The sequence below is a fragment of the Dromiciops gliroides genome, chromosome 1, assembly GCF_019393635.1.
Source record: "Dromiciops gliroides isolate mDroGli1 chromosome 1, mDroGli1.pri, whole genome shotgun sequence".
Classification (NCBI taxonomy): domain Eukaryota; kingdom Metazoa; phylum Chordata; class Mammalia; order Microbiotheria; family Microbiotheriidae; genus Dromiciops; species Dromiciops gliroides.
Window position 1 is genome coordinate 750,999,349 of NC_057861.1, and position 15,092 is coordinate 751,014,440.

The 15,092-nt window shown below is 42.5% G+C and overlaps 1 protein-coding gene across 9 annotated transcripts in view; it reads left to right on the forward strand.

Annotated features, from left to right (window-relative positions):
- Positions 1-15,092, forward strand: part of ERC2 (ELKS/RAB6-interacting/CAST family member 2) — a 1,007,143-nt gene that overhangs the window by 836,399 nt on the left and 155,652 nt on the right. The gene's annotated exons all lie outside the window — the stretch shown is intronic.

Below are 15,092 nucleotides of genomic sequence, written 5' to 3' on the forward strand. Positions count from 1 at the left end.
CTAGAATAACAACTTCTTAGACATCAGCTGAAATAACTAGTCTTCCTTGATGCTCTTTCACGTTTGTTATCTTCAGTGACACACAAGGTTTTGGTTCAGTGATCCTGAAAAGGACACTTACTAGCTGTGTGACCCTGGGCAAGTCCCTTAATCCCAATTGCCTTAAATATCTGGGGCCATCTCCACTGGTCCTGATAATATATATTGTCATTGGACCCAGATGGCTCCAGAGGAGAGAGTGAGGTTGGTGACTTTACCCAGCCCTACCTCACTTAAATCCAACTCACTGCCAGCCATGATATCACCTCCTGATGGAGTTGTCCTCCTCAGGAATAAAGGACAGATAACAACAATACCCCTCCCTGCTAAGGCTCACCCTAAACACAGAGATAGCGGCGCAGCCCTCGGTGGGTTAGCAGCTGGCGTGGTTGGCCCATCCTAAGCCCTCACTGAGGAATCTGGGCTCCTGGGCCTTTAGATCTTAAAACTCCTAAACCTTCCCACGTTCCTTAATTCCCAACCCCAGACCTTGCATCATATTTCAAACATGTATTGAGCAACCTGTGTAACATTCTTCATCCAAATCGGTGTGATTTCTCTCTTTGGAGAAGTCAGGCATGTGAATGACTAGTAACAGGAAGAAGGATTTGGGTTCCCTGCCCCATTGCCCTATGTGGGAAATGCTTGGCCTGCTCCCTAGAGTGGAGAGGACGTTGGCTCTGGAACTAGAGGACCCGGGTTCAAATCCTCCTGCTGAGTTTTCCTCCTTGGATGAACGATCAATAACCCTCCTGTGCCTGAATTGTATTATCTGTGAGATTAGGGAGCTAGATGAGTTGCCCTTTGAGGTCCCTTCTAGTTCTAGAGCTCAGAGGCTAGGATTTAGGGAGTATCAAAAGTCATGGGTCCCATTTGAATGGGAGCCCTCACTCGGGGAAGGAAGGAAAGGAATATTCATTTCTATAGCACCTCCTATGTGCCAGGCACTATGCGAAGCACTTGACAGATATTATTTCATTTGATCCTCACAACCTGGGGGGAGGGGGTAAATGCTATTAGGGCCCCATTTTACAGTTGAGGAAACTGAAGCAAACAGAAGTTTAATGACTTGCCCTGGGTCACACAGCTAGTAAAGGTCCGATGCTGGATTTGAACTCGGGTCTTCCTAGCTCCAGGTCCAGTGCTCTATCCACTTTGCCACCTGGCTGCTGCCTCAGTGATGGGGGTTTCAATGGGACAGAGGTCCTGAATATAGGAATATTTCCTAAAATCAAAGGATAATTGAAGTATAGGGCTGTCAAGAAGGAAGTGGTCCAACATCTCCCCAAAGCATTGCTCCAATGCATAGTATCACTGACGAATGGTTCCATTTTCCCTCTTTTAGGCTCTCTATCTCTGTCTCTGTCTGTCTCTCAAATGTGAGACAACTCAAGTAAACTCTTAACAAATGCCAGAGGAAAGCAGCTCTACCACTTAGATCCCATATGATCTGGGGCAAGTCATTTCACTCCCTTGACCTCATTGTCTTCATATGCAGAAGGAGGAGCTTGGCCTAAACGAGTCGTGAAGTCTCTTGCAGTTTTAGGCTGTTGACCTGTGGGGACAAAGGCTGGATCCTTGATTTCATTCTTCTAGGGAAGTTCCAGGGCAGCAAACTCCCACCCAAGCAAGTTGTTGCTTTTTCTGTCACTGACAGACTTTGAGTTTTAAGTCTGCATCAAAGATGTCCCGTGACGTATGGGACCACAACCAAATAATTCTAGGTCCCGTTCTCTGTTTCCCTAGAATGGCCAAGTTTTCAACCTTGTCATGCTAGTTCTATTTCTGTGTTAAAGCTATGGAAGAGAGGAGGAGAAAGGCATGGATGAAATCCCCAGTAGCCTGGCCTCCCCCACTACGTTTAGTTCTTCCATGAGATATTTCAGAAAATTCTCCTTGCTGCTATCCTCCTTCCTGTCCTCCAGTGGCAGGTTTGCAGCCGTTGTGTGTGGAGTACTTAAAATTATTTTTATATCTCCTTTGCTGCCAAGTCCAATGTCATAAGCAATAAATAAATAACTGGTCGATCTCTATGAAAAGCATATTTTGTCCAGATGACTCTTTGAAATGTCGGTCAGAAACATGAAAGTCATATTAGAAACCACATACATGAAGTTCAGGGTGAAATCAACTCCCAGAAGACAGTTGGGTGATTGGCAGGTGCCACACAGTAACTGATCTGCATCCTGGAGATAGGATATTAAATGGATCTTCAGCAACTGAGAGCTTGCAATATCCACCCTGTTCTCTTGCCATCAAGACAAGCCCGGGTGGTCCAGATGGATGGGCTAAGAGAGCCATGGAGTAATATCCCTCCGAGTGGGGAGCTGGACCTAGGGGGATGGACATGACTTTCCCTTTTGATCACTCCAAGATCCCAGCTGGGATTCCCCTAGCCCAAGCCGTCATCACAGTCATCAAAAAAATATGCTTCCCTCAGCTCCTGTGTCAGCGACGTAAAATCGCACTGCAGAGTATTTAGACTTATTGGGTGGAGATTGGGAGGTCATCCTTCTAGGGAACAGGTGAGTGATGACGCCCAACAGACAAGTGATGAAGAGGTAACCAGCCTGGCGAAGCATTAAAAAATCATGCCCTTTGAGGGGTAGTTCAAGGCACTGGAACTGTTTAAATTGAAATTAAGGTTAGAGAAGATTTAATAGGAAGAAGGGAGGATGTGAGCAGGAGGTGGGGGAATAGCTGTCTTCAAATATTTAAAGGCTCATTTCAGGAAGGATTGATTAGACCAGATCGTGAGGCAGAACCAGGACTAATGGGGGGAAGTTATAGGGAGGCAAACATTGATTAAGAGAGAAGAGAAAGGAAGGAAAGGCAAGGCGAGGGAAGGTGAGGGAAGGGAAATGAGGAATTTTATGAAATGGAAGTAAGAAAAGCAGTGTGTTTCAGGCATTGGGGAAGACTATGTGCAAAGATATGGAAATGAAAGGTGGTGGGCCATACATATATGAGGTAGAGATATGGTCAATCTCACAGGACCATTGAGGGGAGTCATTTATAATGATGCGGGGGGAAAAGTAGATCATGACCAGATTTTGAGAGGTGTTAAATGACAGAGGACTTTTTATATTATTCCAGAAGCAATGGGGAGGCATTCCCATTTAATGAGTGGGGGAGTGACTTGGTCAGCTATATATACACACAGATCTCTCTCTCTCTCTCTCTCTCTCTCTCTCTCTCTCTCTCTCTCTCTCTCTCTCTCTCTCTCTCTCAATAGAGATATAGAGGTATATAGATATATCCTACACACATACTATACACATGTGCACACACACACACACACACACACCCCTTACACATGAACACAGCAGAGCACCAGAAGCCTGGAAGAATTCCTTATGCTTTCCATCGGGGAATAAGCCCTTTCCCCGTCACCCCTTTGCTGTCCTGGGATTTCCTTTACCTTCAGGTCTATGTGAATGGGTCTATGCTGTATGTATATGCCTACATGTTACATGTATATGCACAGTATGTGTACAGTATGGACACAGAACCCATACCACAGCAGATTCATCCCTCAATAACCCTATGTAATTTTCATAGCTGCTTCCAAGCATGTCTTCTTTCTGAATTGTGGATTTGGAAGTGAGCTTGGATTCTTTAGCAGTTGGCCACAGGGAAGCTGGGGGAATGACTAACTCTCTATTAGAGGCTTTAGAATACCTATTGAGAGCATATTGGACTCTACTGGGCAGATTCACATCTAGGAATCCCGTACCCAGTGTAATAAGTTAGGTTGGTGGGAGGGAGCAGGTGAATTCCAGGGCAGAGAGTGTGACTGTTCTCTCTCCCCCTTCTTCACTTGTCCTCAAACTTGTTTCTCTTCCCTCATGAAATTCCACAAATAAGCTGACCAGTAGAGGACCCTGAGGGGTGAGGCATGGGGATTATGGTCTCTGGAGAATAGCAGGGGAAAAAGCACAATATTCTTATGACAACACCCCGACTGCCCAGTGCTAGTTGTGGCTCTGGTGATAAATGCTAATTTCTCCCCTTTTAAAGACTTTAACCGAATGTGATGGGAAATATGGCCTTCATAGAGTTTGAAAATGTTAGAGATCGAAGGGAATGCAGATTCCTAGTCCAGTCCCATCATTTTAAAGATCAGAAAACAGAAGACCAGAAGGGAAGAGCTTTCTTCAGATTTCACACAAACACGGGGCAAAGCTGGGACCAGAAGCTAAACCTTTGGACCCCAGGGCCTTCCCCAAATGTCATAATTGGTGATGAATGCTTATTCCAGACCCCTTGTGGGAAGGACACTCCTGGTCTCTTCCAAGAGAATGCTTTCTTTATTTGTACCTCGACTGTCTTGCCCCCATTTACTCTTCAGTGATTAATATGCTCTATAATTCCATTCTTATTTCTGGACAGTGTTCGGTCCCCATGTCACACAAGCTAAGGGCTAGCCAGCTGTATTTGATCACATGAACCCTCAAAATGATGAAAGGCTGAAATGTCACCATACACAATCCTATTTCACACTATTCCATTTGTCATTGGTATTTTTACTGTGTGCTATTTTTTCTCTTCTTGCCTCTGTTGATCAATGAGATGGCATGATAGGAATGAGAAATGATGCCTAGCTTTATTTCCTTGAGAAAATCGAATCCCATTAAAATCGTGATTCCCTCAGAGTTTCAATCCTCTAGTAAATATCATTTGTATCATATGTGAATTCATTTTCCACACCAAGGGACTGCCCAAAGGGAAGTCAGACTGATGGGCAAAAATTATAGTGAGTTGGATCTTGGTTCAACAGAAGGAAGAATTTATAAATAATTAGAGCTATCCAAAAATCAATTTGATTACCTTAAAGAAATATGATCTTTCCTGCACTAGAGGTCTATAAGCAGAAGCTTAATAAGCCCAATCTAGGATATTAAAGATAGAATTCCATCTCTGAATAAAGATCAGTTTAAATGACCTCTGAGGTTCCTTGGAATTATGTACTTCTGTAATTTGTACCTCAGTTTACCTCACATGTTTAATGCTGCCACAGGGCAATATATGTTTAGAAAAAAGTGCTTGATTTAGAGTAAAAAATGTGGGCTCCAGGCTCTTATCTGCTGCTAATGAGCTATGTGCCTTTTATCAAGCTGTATAACTTCTCTGGGACTCAGTTTCCTTCTCTTTAAAAATGAAGGAATTAGATTCCAAAGTCCCTTCCAGCCATAAATCCCACAGCATTCTACCATAGGATAAACACTCTCCCTTTCATTATCCTTATTCTATTATATTCAAAGGACTCTGGAATGAATAAGAATTTATGATTTACATCATACCTGAGAAAGATCTAAATAATAGTGATAATTAACATTATTGATGAAAGGTCATTTAATCCTCACAAGAACCCTGTTATTAGTCTGAACGGTGACATGACTTGTCCAGAGTTAAACAGCATCTTGAGTTCAAATCTAAATTTATAAATAACTAGAGCTACCACAACTGTACCCAGCTTGGGAAGTTCAGGAAGACTTCTCCAAGCAGACTTTGAAAGGCATGACAGCTGTGTTCATGGATAGGAAGTCCAACCTTTATCAATTCAGTTCAACAACTCCCTACTAACCTATCATCTCAGAATGCTGCTTGGAGCCTTCAGAGAGGTCATATGGCTCTCCCAGAATCATACAGTCAGGATTTGGTTAGAGGCAGAATTTGAATCTAGGTATTCCAGATGTCAAGGCTTCCCCTCCATCCACTAACTCCTATTAACCCCAGTATATTTTTCTTGATTCTAATACTGCATTTAATGCATTCTAATACTGAAGTCTTCAAAATTTGCTAAGCAATAAATAGGTTACATATGTGGACAGTACAATGTCTAGAGCTCTGGATCTAGAATCAGAAAAACCTGAATTCAAATTCTGCCTTATTGTGTGATTATAGACAAGTCATTTAACCTCTCTCTATCTTAATTTCCTCATCTCTAAAATGAGGTAATCAGAGATCTTTCCTCCAAGGTTTTTCAGAAAGATAAAATGAAATAATATTTGTAAAGTACTTTGCAAACCTTAAAGCACTGTATACATGTCAGCTATTATTCTTTTTTTTTTTTTTTTAGTGAGGCAATTGGGGTTAAGTGACTTGCCCAGGGTCACACAGCTAGTAAGTGTTAAGTGTCTGAGGCCGGATTTGAACTCAGGTACTCCTTACTCCAGGGCTGGTGCTCTATGTACTGCACCACCTAGCTGCCCCTCAGCTATTATTCTTAACAATAATGAATAATTATTATAATAATTGGCAAATAGTGTTTTAAAGTTTGCAAAGTTCGTTGCATACCTTATCTCACTTCAGGTAGGTGCTAATGCTATCCCCATTTCACAGATAAGGAAACTGAGGTTCAAAGAAGTAAAAATTTCAACATGTTAACTTTAACTAGGTCTCATTACTAGGCAGGATCAGAGGTTAAATTTGAACCTAGTGTTCACCAAGTCCAACATTCTTTCTACCATACTAAGCTGCCTCATTCCTGGTCAGCTCTGAATAACAGAATTGACCATGCATTTATGTATATATTTTTCTCTCAGAATTTACTGAGAGAACGGAAGGCGAAGAGTTCAAACAAACCCTGGTATTCTGTCAGATTATAAGATGCAGCTTAGCAAAAGATCATATTGAAGAGGGTCAATGAGCCAGTGGATTGGTTGCCTGGGAACCAGTGAGTATGAGGGATGATTTATCAAACCTCTCTGATCCTAAAAAGAGATAGCCTCTGATATCTACACTTTTCTATACTCCTTCTGGCTGTGGTGGTGTTACTTAGACATAGTCACAAATCCTTCCCCTCTCCCCTAATACAAATATAGAACATTGGTGAGAAATACCATCAGAACCACCAGGAACATTCCTCTGAGAAATGTCAGTCACTTTAACCTGTAATTTGGTGCCAGAATTGTGATTCTGTTTGTCTTCATACTTTCCATTGAGGAAACTCCCTCTTCCCATGTCGATCACCACCTTCTCTGTAATTTATGGTCTTACAGTTGTCTGGGGACAATGAGAGGACTTGATGGTGGTCACCAAGCCCATATGTGTCAGAGGCAGGTCTTGTACCCAGATATTCCTGATCCCAAGACTTGTTCTCAATCCACTATACCATGTATCCTCTCCTTGTCCCACATGCATCCATAAAGAATACAAAAGATATGTAAATAAAGGTGTAATGCCTACACTGTTAAATGAACATGCCACATACGATATTTTATGTCAAATAACCAAAGTTAGGCTAGTCAAAGAAAGAGAACTCACCCTTCTCTCCTAATCTGGAAAAGGAGGGGATTGGACTTAATGGCTTCCATGTCCTTTCTTCCCAAAGCTATTCCTGTTAAGTGCCTCTGATTCTGCTCACTATTCTGCCTTTATACTAACACATTTCCCAATATGCAGATGTGAAGCTCCCTTGTCAAACCAAGCCTTGCCAAGCCCTCCCCAAGCTGTGTTGTAAGAGATTTGCAGCTATTTGGGGATGGGGGAGTAATGGTACAGTATAATTAAGTGGTAGAGAGAATTTCATTTTAGGAGACAATCTGAAGCCACTAGCTATTATAAGCATGAAAATTAGATAAAAATCCTTGGATAAATGTGTAGTGGATGCAAATTTGGGGCTGTCAAAACCTAGGAGAGGACATGCTTCATCTGTCTGGAAAAATATGCAGGGATCTTGGGTGTGCACATTTGGTCCCCAATTGTTTACCAATTGTCTGCAACCTAAACTTTAATTCAACAGGAACACGAGTTTTTGCATTATTTCCCAAAAGGAAAAAGCAGGGATTTTTAATGTCAAAACAGAGTCATTGGATATCTCAGGGTGATTGGATCACGGATGTAGAGTTGGAAGGGAACTCGCCAGGCTTCCGATCACTGGAATCTGTTCATAGTTCAATGAAACATAAAATGTGGATGAGGTCATTTAATGAAGATTAATTGATTCACAATGCAAATTGAATGAAATAAAGAGGGAGGGATAGAAAGGAAGGAACAAAAGAATGAAGGGAGGGAGGAAAGAATAAAGAAAGGAAGGAAAGGAGGAAGAACTTACTAAGTACTTAGTGTCTGATACTGTGCTAGTTTCTTGGGGAGACAAATGCAAAGGCAAAGAGAGTCCTTACCCTCAAGGAGCTTAACTTCTAATAGGAGGAGTCAATAAATGTAGAGGAGTGGGGTCAGGGAAGAATATTTTGGTACAGGGCTGGTGAATGATACATTGGAGCAGTTGACTGACAAGTCCTTTCCAGAGGCAATGGAAGTGTTGAGCTGATTATAGTTCTCAGAGCAGAAGGCAGAGAAAGTAGAAGTGGGATATATCAAGGCAGGAAATGGTTGCAGTATAGAAGCATGGCCCCAGGGAGTTCAAAGGATATATTTTCATATAAAAATCATTTCTGGGGGGCGGCTAGGTGGCGCAGTGGATAAAGCACCTGCCCTGGATTCAGGAGTTCCTGAGTTCAAATCCGGCCTCAGACACTTGACACTTACTAGCTGTGTGACCTTGGGCAAGTCACTTAACCCCCACTGCCCTGCAAAAAAAATAATAATAATAATAAAAATCATTTCTGGATGGGCCCCATTGTTGCCCATTGAACCCTCCCTTGTAGGAAAGAAAAAGAGTTAATTCAAACATTTAATTTAATACCTGCATTGGATAAGTTTTGCAACATTCTAGCCCTGGCCTCTACCACCTCTCTACTAACTCTAAGGAGGCATGTTCTCTGAAAACAAGATTGGTTATTGATTATTAGTCACTCAAAACTTGGCTTTTTTTTAGTGATGTTTAAATTTACATTCCTGTAGTCATTGTATATATTGATTTTCTGGTTTTGCTCACCTCACTCTGCATCAGTTCATACAAATCTTCCCAAGGCTCTCTAATTATTTTTAAACACCTATGATATTAATCCACCATGATATTCCATAACATCCATTTGCCACAGTGGACTAGCTGTTCCCTATTAGGTAGGCATCCACTTTGTTTCCTGTTCTTTGCTGACCACACACACACACATGCACACACACACACACACAGTACTGCTATAATCATAGCTAACACTTATATAGAACTTGAAGTTTTGCAAAGTGCTTTGCAATAACATTGGTTTTCTTATGAATCTACATAGATAAGTGATGGGCAAGAACATGGGTCTTTCTTCTGGGCAGTTCCTTGAGTGGACAGAGGAATGCTCTGGCTTGGCTATTTGGGGAATTTTTCTGCAATCATCATTCATTCTTGAGCCACCTTTTAATTGAACATAATAACATCAGTAATAACAGTAACAGTCACCATTAAAGGGAGGAAGGACCAAGTTCACTCCATTTCCTATGATGTAATGTCAGAAACATGCCCACTGATGGAAGTAGCGTCTATTCCCTGCGGGAATAACTTTCACAATTCAGTTCAAAGGTAGAAGCTATTTGGGCTCAAGCAGAGAAATAAATCACAGGCATCTTTTAAGCTTCCAGCAGAAAACACAAAAGGGCTAATAACAATTTGCCAAATACCCAAAGTGAATTCCTTTAGGAAGCTGCCTCATTTATGATTAGCCCAACTCCTAATTACACCCTACAGCTGGGAACTGCTTTGTTCTTTTCAGAGAGCTTCCTCAGTCAATATCTCTGGCTAATTATTGCACTAGCCCCATGGAGAAGGTGAGGGAGTGTAATGTGTCTGACATGATTGTCTTTGGGTTTTTCCATTTTATTTTTAGTCCAGATCTGTGATCTTTTCCATGTGGGGTTCTCAGTTTGCCAAGTTATATTGGCAACTCCTCTTTTGCTTAAAGTCTAAGAAAGGTGCAGGGGCAATCGAGAGACTCAGTACTTTGCCAGGGTCACCCAAGGGTTATTATTATTCATTGAGAGATGTTTTCAGAATTCAATTTGATTTTTATAAAGACTGGTGCTTTAATAACTCCCACTAGATATTTTCCTGCTTGGCTCTAGAGGGTAGAACTCCAAGCAATGCTGTTAGGTACAATTGGCACATCTTAGATGGCAGTAAGTGCTCCCCCTCTGGGATGGGCTGGCCCCAGAGGCAGTATGCTCCTCCTCCCTAGGAATCTTCAGGCCAAGGTGAAAGGACAGCTTGCCCTGTATGCCAGGTGGGAGAGTGGATTGACCAGTCACTGAGCTCCCTATTGATACTCACTTTCTGGAATTTGGGCCTGTTTCTGTCAGGTGAGGTGAGGCTGGGAATTCTGACTTTAATAAGGATTGTGTAGGCAGATGGGGAGACTAACTGGTTTGAATTGGAGCCAAGGTCTGTAGGTCTGTCTCATCCCCCTCTTAACCATATGAACCTCAGGAAAGAAGAATGGAAGATCACTACTGGTCCAAAGCTGTGCCTTCATGGGGATCCTAACAGATATGGATGCAGGAGTATCTAAACCATTCACACTCTGTCCTGCCCATCAGGATGGAAATCATAGGAGCAACAGAGGATGGGTATTAAGTTGGGAGAAACCCCAGAGATAGACTTTTGAGTAGGGGGTTCATTAAATGAGCGGACAAAAGTCCTTCTGGCCACTGGGATAGAGGGCAGGAAATATGGCACCTCTCATTTTTTCTTGAGAAAGCCAATAAACTGTGGTATAGTAGCCTCTGATTGGAAAGGAAAATAGATGGAAAAACTTTTCTTTAAAAAAATTGAATATAACTTTGCCTCAGTAGGTGCCATCTTCCTTTTGTTCCCTAAAATGATAGATGCCAGAAATTGGTGATTTGGGGTTGGCCACTGGGTCAATTCCTACTAATCATAATCATATCCTGCCTTCAACCCTTTAAAATCATCGATTTAGACATGTCACGGTGATTATGACACAGTAAGCACTTAGCAAAGTCTTTGACATTGATTCATTCATTCATGCCCAAATCATATTTCTTAAGATGCCAACATTGATAGGTAATATATTTTTTTACATCAATACCATGACTTGGTCACTCAATTATTATGAAAACTACCAAAAAATTCTCCTGTTCCTAACTCAAATAAGTGTTTTCAACTCAAATAAGCAAACATGTATTAAGTTCTGACAGTGTGACAAAGACTGGGGATTCAAAGACAAAGGCCCCATCATCATCCCAGCCTTCAGGTAGCTTACATTCTATCTGGGTGATACAGCATGTCTACAAGAGAGAAAATACAAAGCAACACAATACAATTTCATGAGAAAAACAGAATGAGTAAACCAAATAGTGGCATGTCAGAACAGTTCCGTGTTGGAGGGGCCTCCTCAGTCGGGCTTTGCAGGAAGATGAGTGTTCTGTGAGGTAGAGGCAAAGAGACAGTGCATGGTAAGCCTGGGGTACCCCTGGTGCAAAGGCTTGGAGATAGGAAATTGACTAACAGGCACAGGGAACAATGAGCTAGGTAATTTGTCAATAATGGAAAATGTGTGAAGGGGAGTCATGGGAAGTGAGTGTAGGAAAGAGGCAGTAACCAGACTGTGGAGGGATCCCATGGCTGAGAAGTTTCATGTAGCCTCACAGTAAAGGTCTTTGAGCAGGAAAGGAACGTGGTCAGCTCTGTATTTTAGAAACGTCACTCTGGCAGCTGTGTGGAGGATGCTTTAGGCAAGGGAGAAACCAAAGGCACAGACTTCAGTTAGGTTATTGCAATAATACTAACAGTGGCTAATGACAGCCTGCCCTAGGAAGGGAGCTATTTGAATGGAAAGAAAGGAATGGATGGGAGAGAGATTAGGAAGATTATCACTGGATCCCTGCCAAAAGTAGAAAATAATGATGTGGGCAAGATACGAGATGTGTCCAAAAAGGATAACAATATGGCAGCCTAAGTTCTGGCTATACTTCCCCCTGCCCACTCCTCATCCCCCATATTAGTGCTTCTGATTTACTCTGTAAATATTTTGAATGTATATAATCATTTGCACGCTGTCTCTCCCATTAGAATGTAAGCTTCTTGGGGGCAGGGCCAATGTTTGCCTTTCCTTGTCTCTCCCGTGCTTGGCACAATACTTATCCCATAGTTAGCACTTAATAGATGCAAGTTGATTGCTTGCTTGCTTAATTGAAGGTTCCCATGACTCCATTGGCCTTTCTTTATAGAAATATTCAACTGGACCCATTCATTCAGAAGAATGGTGGCTTGTACATTTATTTTTTAAAAGAGATTCCAAATGGCTTCTCAAGATGCTTTCTTTTTCTGTGCATGAATTGCATCTGGGCTTATGTGACGGCTCACATTGACAGAATCTAATAGGTAGAAGCCAGACAAGATTGTAGAAAGTAAGCAAGCTGCTCCCAATAAATAAAGGCACCACATATCTGTATACCATTCATGGGTCCTTGGTAACTTCAAGGCAACCTATGGATCTGATATACTGAGAGATAACATGCTTTTATAAAATGCATTCCAAGGAAATCCATTTCTTCTCCTGGGGGCAGACCTCTACAAATTATCTTTATGTCTGGGACATAGCATGATGTCATTCCTAACTGCCATTTGGGATCAATGTTAAAATCATGCGTTTCTGGAGGACGATGGAGCCAGAGCCTTGGGAAGGAAGTTGGTCAAATAGGCAAGTTGGGGCTAGGTTTGCTGAGTGCTGACAAACTCCCTGCATTGAAAGTTACACCAGCCCACTTCTGGTTTCCTTGGCTTGACATGTAAAGCCTACCATGTGCATGACTGGCCTTGCCCCTGTAAGTCTAGACTCCCAATTGAAGTGGGGCTGGTGATGGGGCCATGTTACCACCAGGGTCCTACTAAGAAAGGAATAGATGCGGTGGGGATTGGGGCATGGCTAGTATTTAAATTGGAGTAATGAGAATTTGGGGCAAACCATCCTATGTTTAGTCTTGCTTTGGACTAAGTTCAATGTAAGTGAGAGAATGCTCGGTGCTCTACGTCAGCTTCACAAGTGAAAAGGGAATGAATTATTAGAGGAAAAAATACCTGTAAAATTAAGGAAGGAAAGGCAGAAGGAAGGGAAATACATGAACGCTCTCTGACCCCTGAGAATCTTTGAGTGGGAAAGAACTTAAAAGAAGATGCGATTGAACAATGAGGGCAATACGATTCAGTGGAAAGAGCCTAGGCTTCAGAGTCAGAGAACCCGAGTTCAGATCTCACCTTAGGGTGCTTCCTTCTTCCTTTACCTTGCTTATTCTCACTGGATCTTGGGTTTCTCAGTTGTAAAATTTCTTTGTATGTCTAGAGGCTGAACACAACCTTCTCACTTTGCAGATGAGGACAGAAACTGAAATGTGAGTGACTTGCCCAAGGTCACACAGTAGCAAGTGGCAGAGGCAGGGTTTGGACTGATTGCTTCTGACTCCAGTGCTCCTTCTACCACATCCCTCTGTCTTACCTCAAGCACATGTCATCCTCAGGTGGTCTCCCATCCAAGTCCTGGTCAGCCCCGACTCTCCTTAGCTTCTAAAACAATCCTCAGATGCCAAATGGGGAGTCCAAAAAGCAATGGACTGGGAGGTTAGGGGATGGTAGCAAATGTTCATGTATTGGCCCTGACACTTATAAAGCAATGTGACCACCAGCAAATCATTAAATTCCTCTGAGTCTCAGTTTCTTTATCTGTCAAATGGGAACAATATTTTCATGGTAAAGTGAATTATGGCTATACCTCAGAGGATTGGATGGTCTGAATGCGATAGCATAAGGCAACAGATACACTGTCAAGATTGGAAAATGTGTTTCAAGAGTTTAGGGTGATGATACCACACTTATTTTGAGATATGGAGAATAATGATGAGAAGGAAGCTGGTGAGTCCCACACTGAGGGTAAGAACATTTAATGTTCTCATGGCAACACTTAACGTCAGACTGGAAGGCCAGCCCAAAGGGCAGGGTCATGTGCCATTGGTGAGTCTTGGGACAAATCCACCAAGGTTGAGGGGTGGGAGAAATGCAGCACAGATAATCCAAAACCCATTTTTATTTGCTTCTGAAATGCCTTTGCTGGTTTTGCAGAGTGATTCACCTGTGTGCTGATGCTTATAGTTTGAATGAAGAGAAGGCTTTACTTAAGTCTGCAACCTTTGGAATGAAGGAAAGTACCTGAAACACAGAAGAAGCAGTGAAAACAAAACAAACAAAACCCCGAATGTTTGATGCTTTAGCCCAATCCGTCCTCCCCACCCAGCCCAACCACTCATGTCTCCTCCTGGAGAATCCTACCTTGCCTTTACTTTAGAGATGCTTTTGTAAATTGGCATGTTTCTCTGATAGAGCATAAGGGCCTTTAGAGCTGGGACCTTACTCTTTGCCTCAGTTTCCCCGGTGCACACACAGTGCATCTTTAACGGATGCTTGCCAAATTGGATTGGTTTGAAGCCAGCCATGGATTAAAGCTTCACTGACAAAGGAGACAGTGGCATGTCTAGAGCTCGCAGTGCCTCTGAGACAACCTCGCTCTCAAACATCAGAGGCCTGGAGAGAAGCTCCCCTCATGCCCTCCACACTTAAAAAGTGTGTTGCCCCTGAAGTGGGTTTCCTAATTCTGTAGTGACAAGAATTTCCTTAGTCTGGAAGACTGAAATTACATTTTCTCTTTCCCTGCAGTGCAGAGTCAGTCACTTATTAACAAGTGATCAAATCCACGCTCTTTACCTGCTTCTGTCCATTGACCCCAATGAATGGGCTTGCCTTCTGAGCAATGTTGCCCCAGCACTTCTCTGCTCATCTCCATTATGGATCCTGGCTTCATTCAGGCATCCTTCCTTCACCTGTGGTTTCACATAGTTAGAGGGGTTGCATTTAACCTCCCTGTGGAAATTAATCTTTAAAAGGAAATTTTTTAAAAGCAGCCGCACAGAAAACACCTTCAGTGGTTAAAGTCCTCATATAGCACACAATACTACACTTGCACAGCATTGCACAAACATTCAGTTTGGTCCAACGTGCACTTATTTAGTTCCTACTGTGTGCCGGGCCCGGGGTGTATGAAGACAACTATGAAGCAGGTCCTGCCCGCGGTCAGGAAGACTCACCTCAAATCTGGTCTCAGACACTTTGTGACCCTGGGCAAGTCACTTGACTCTGGAATGAGGTGGAGAAG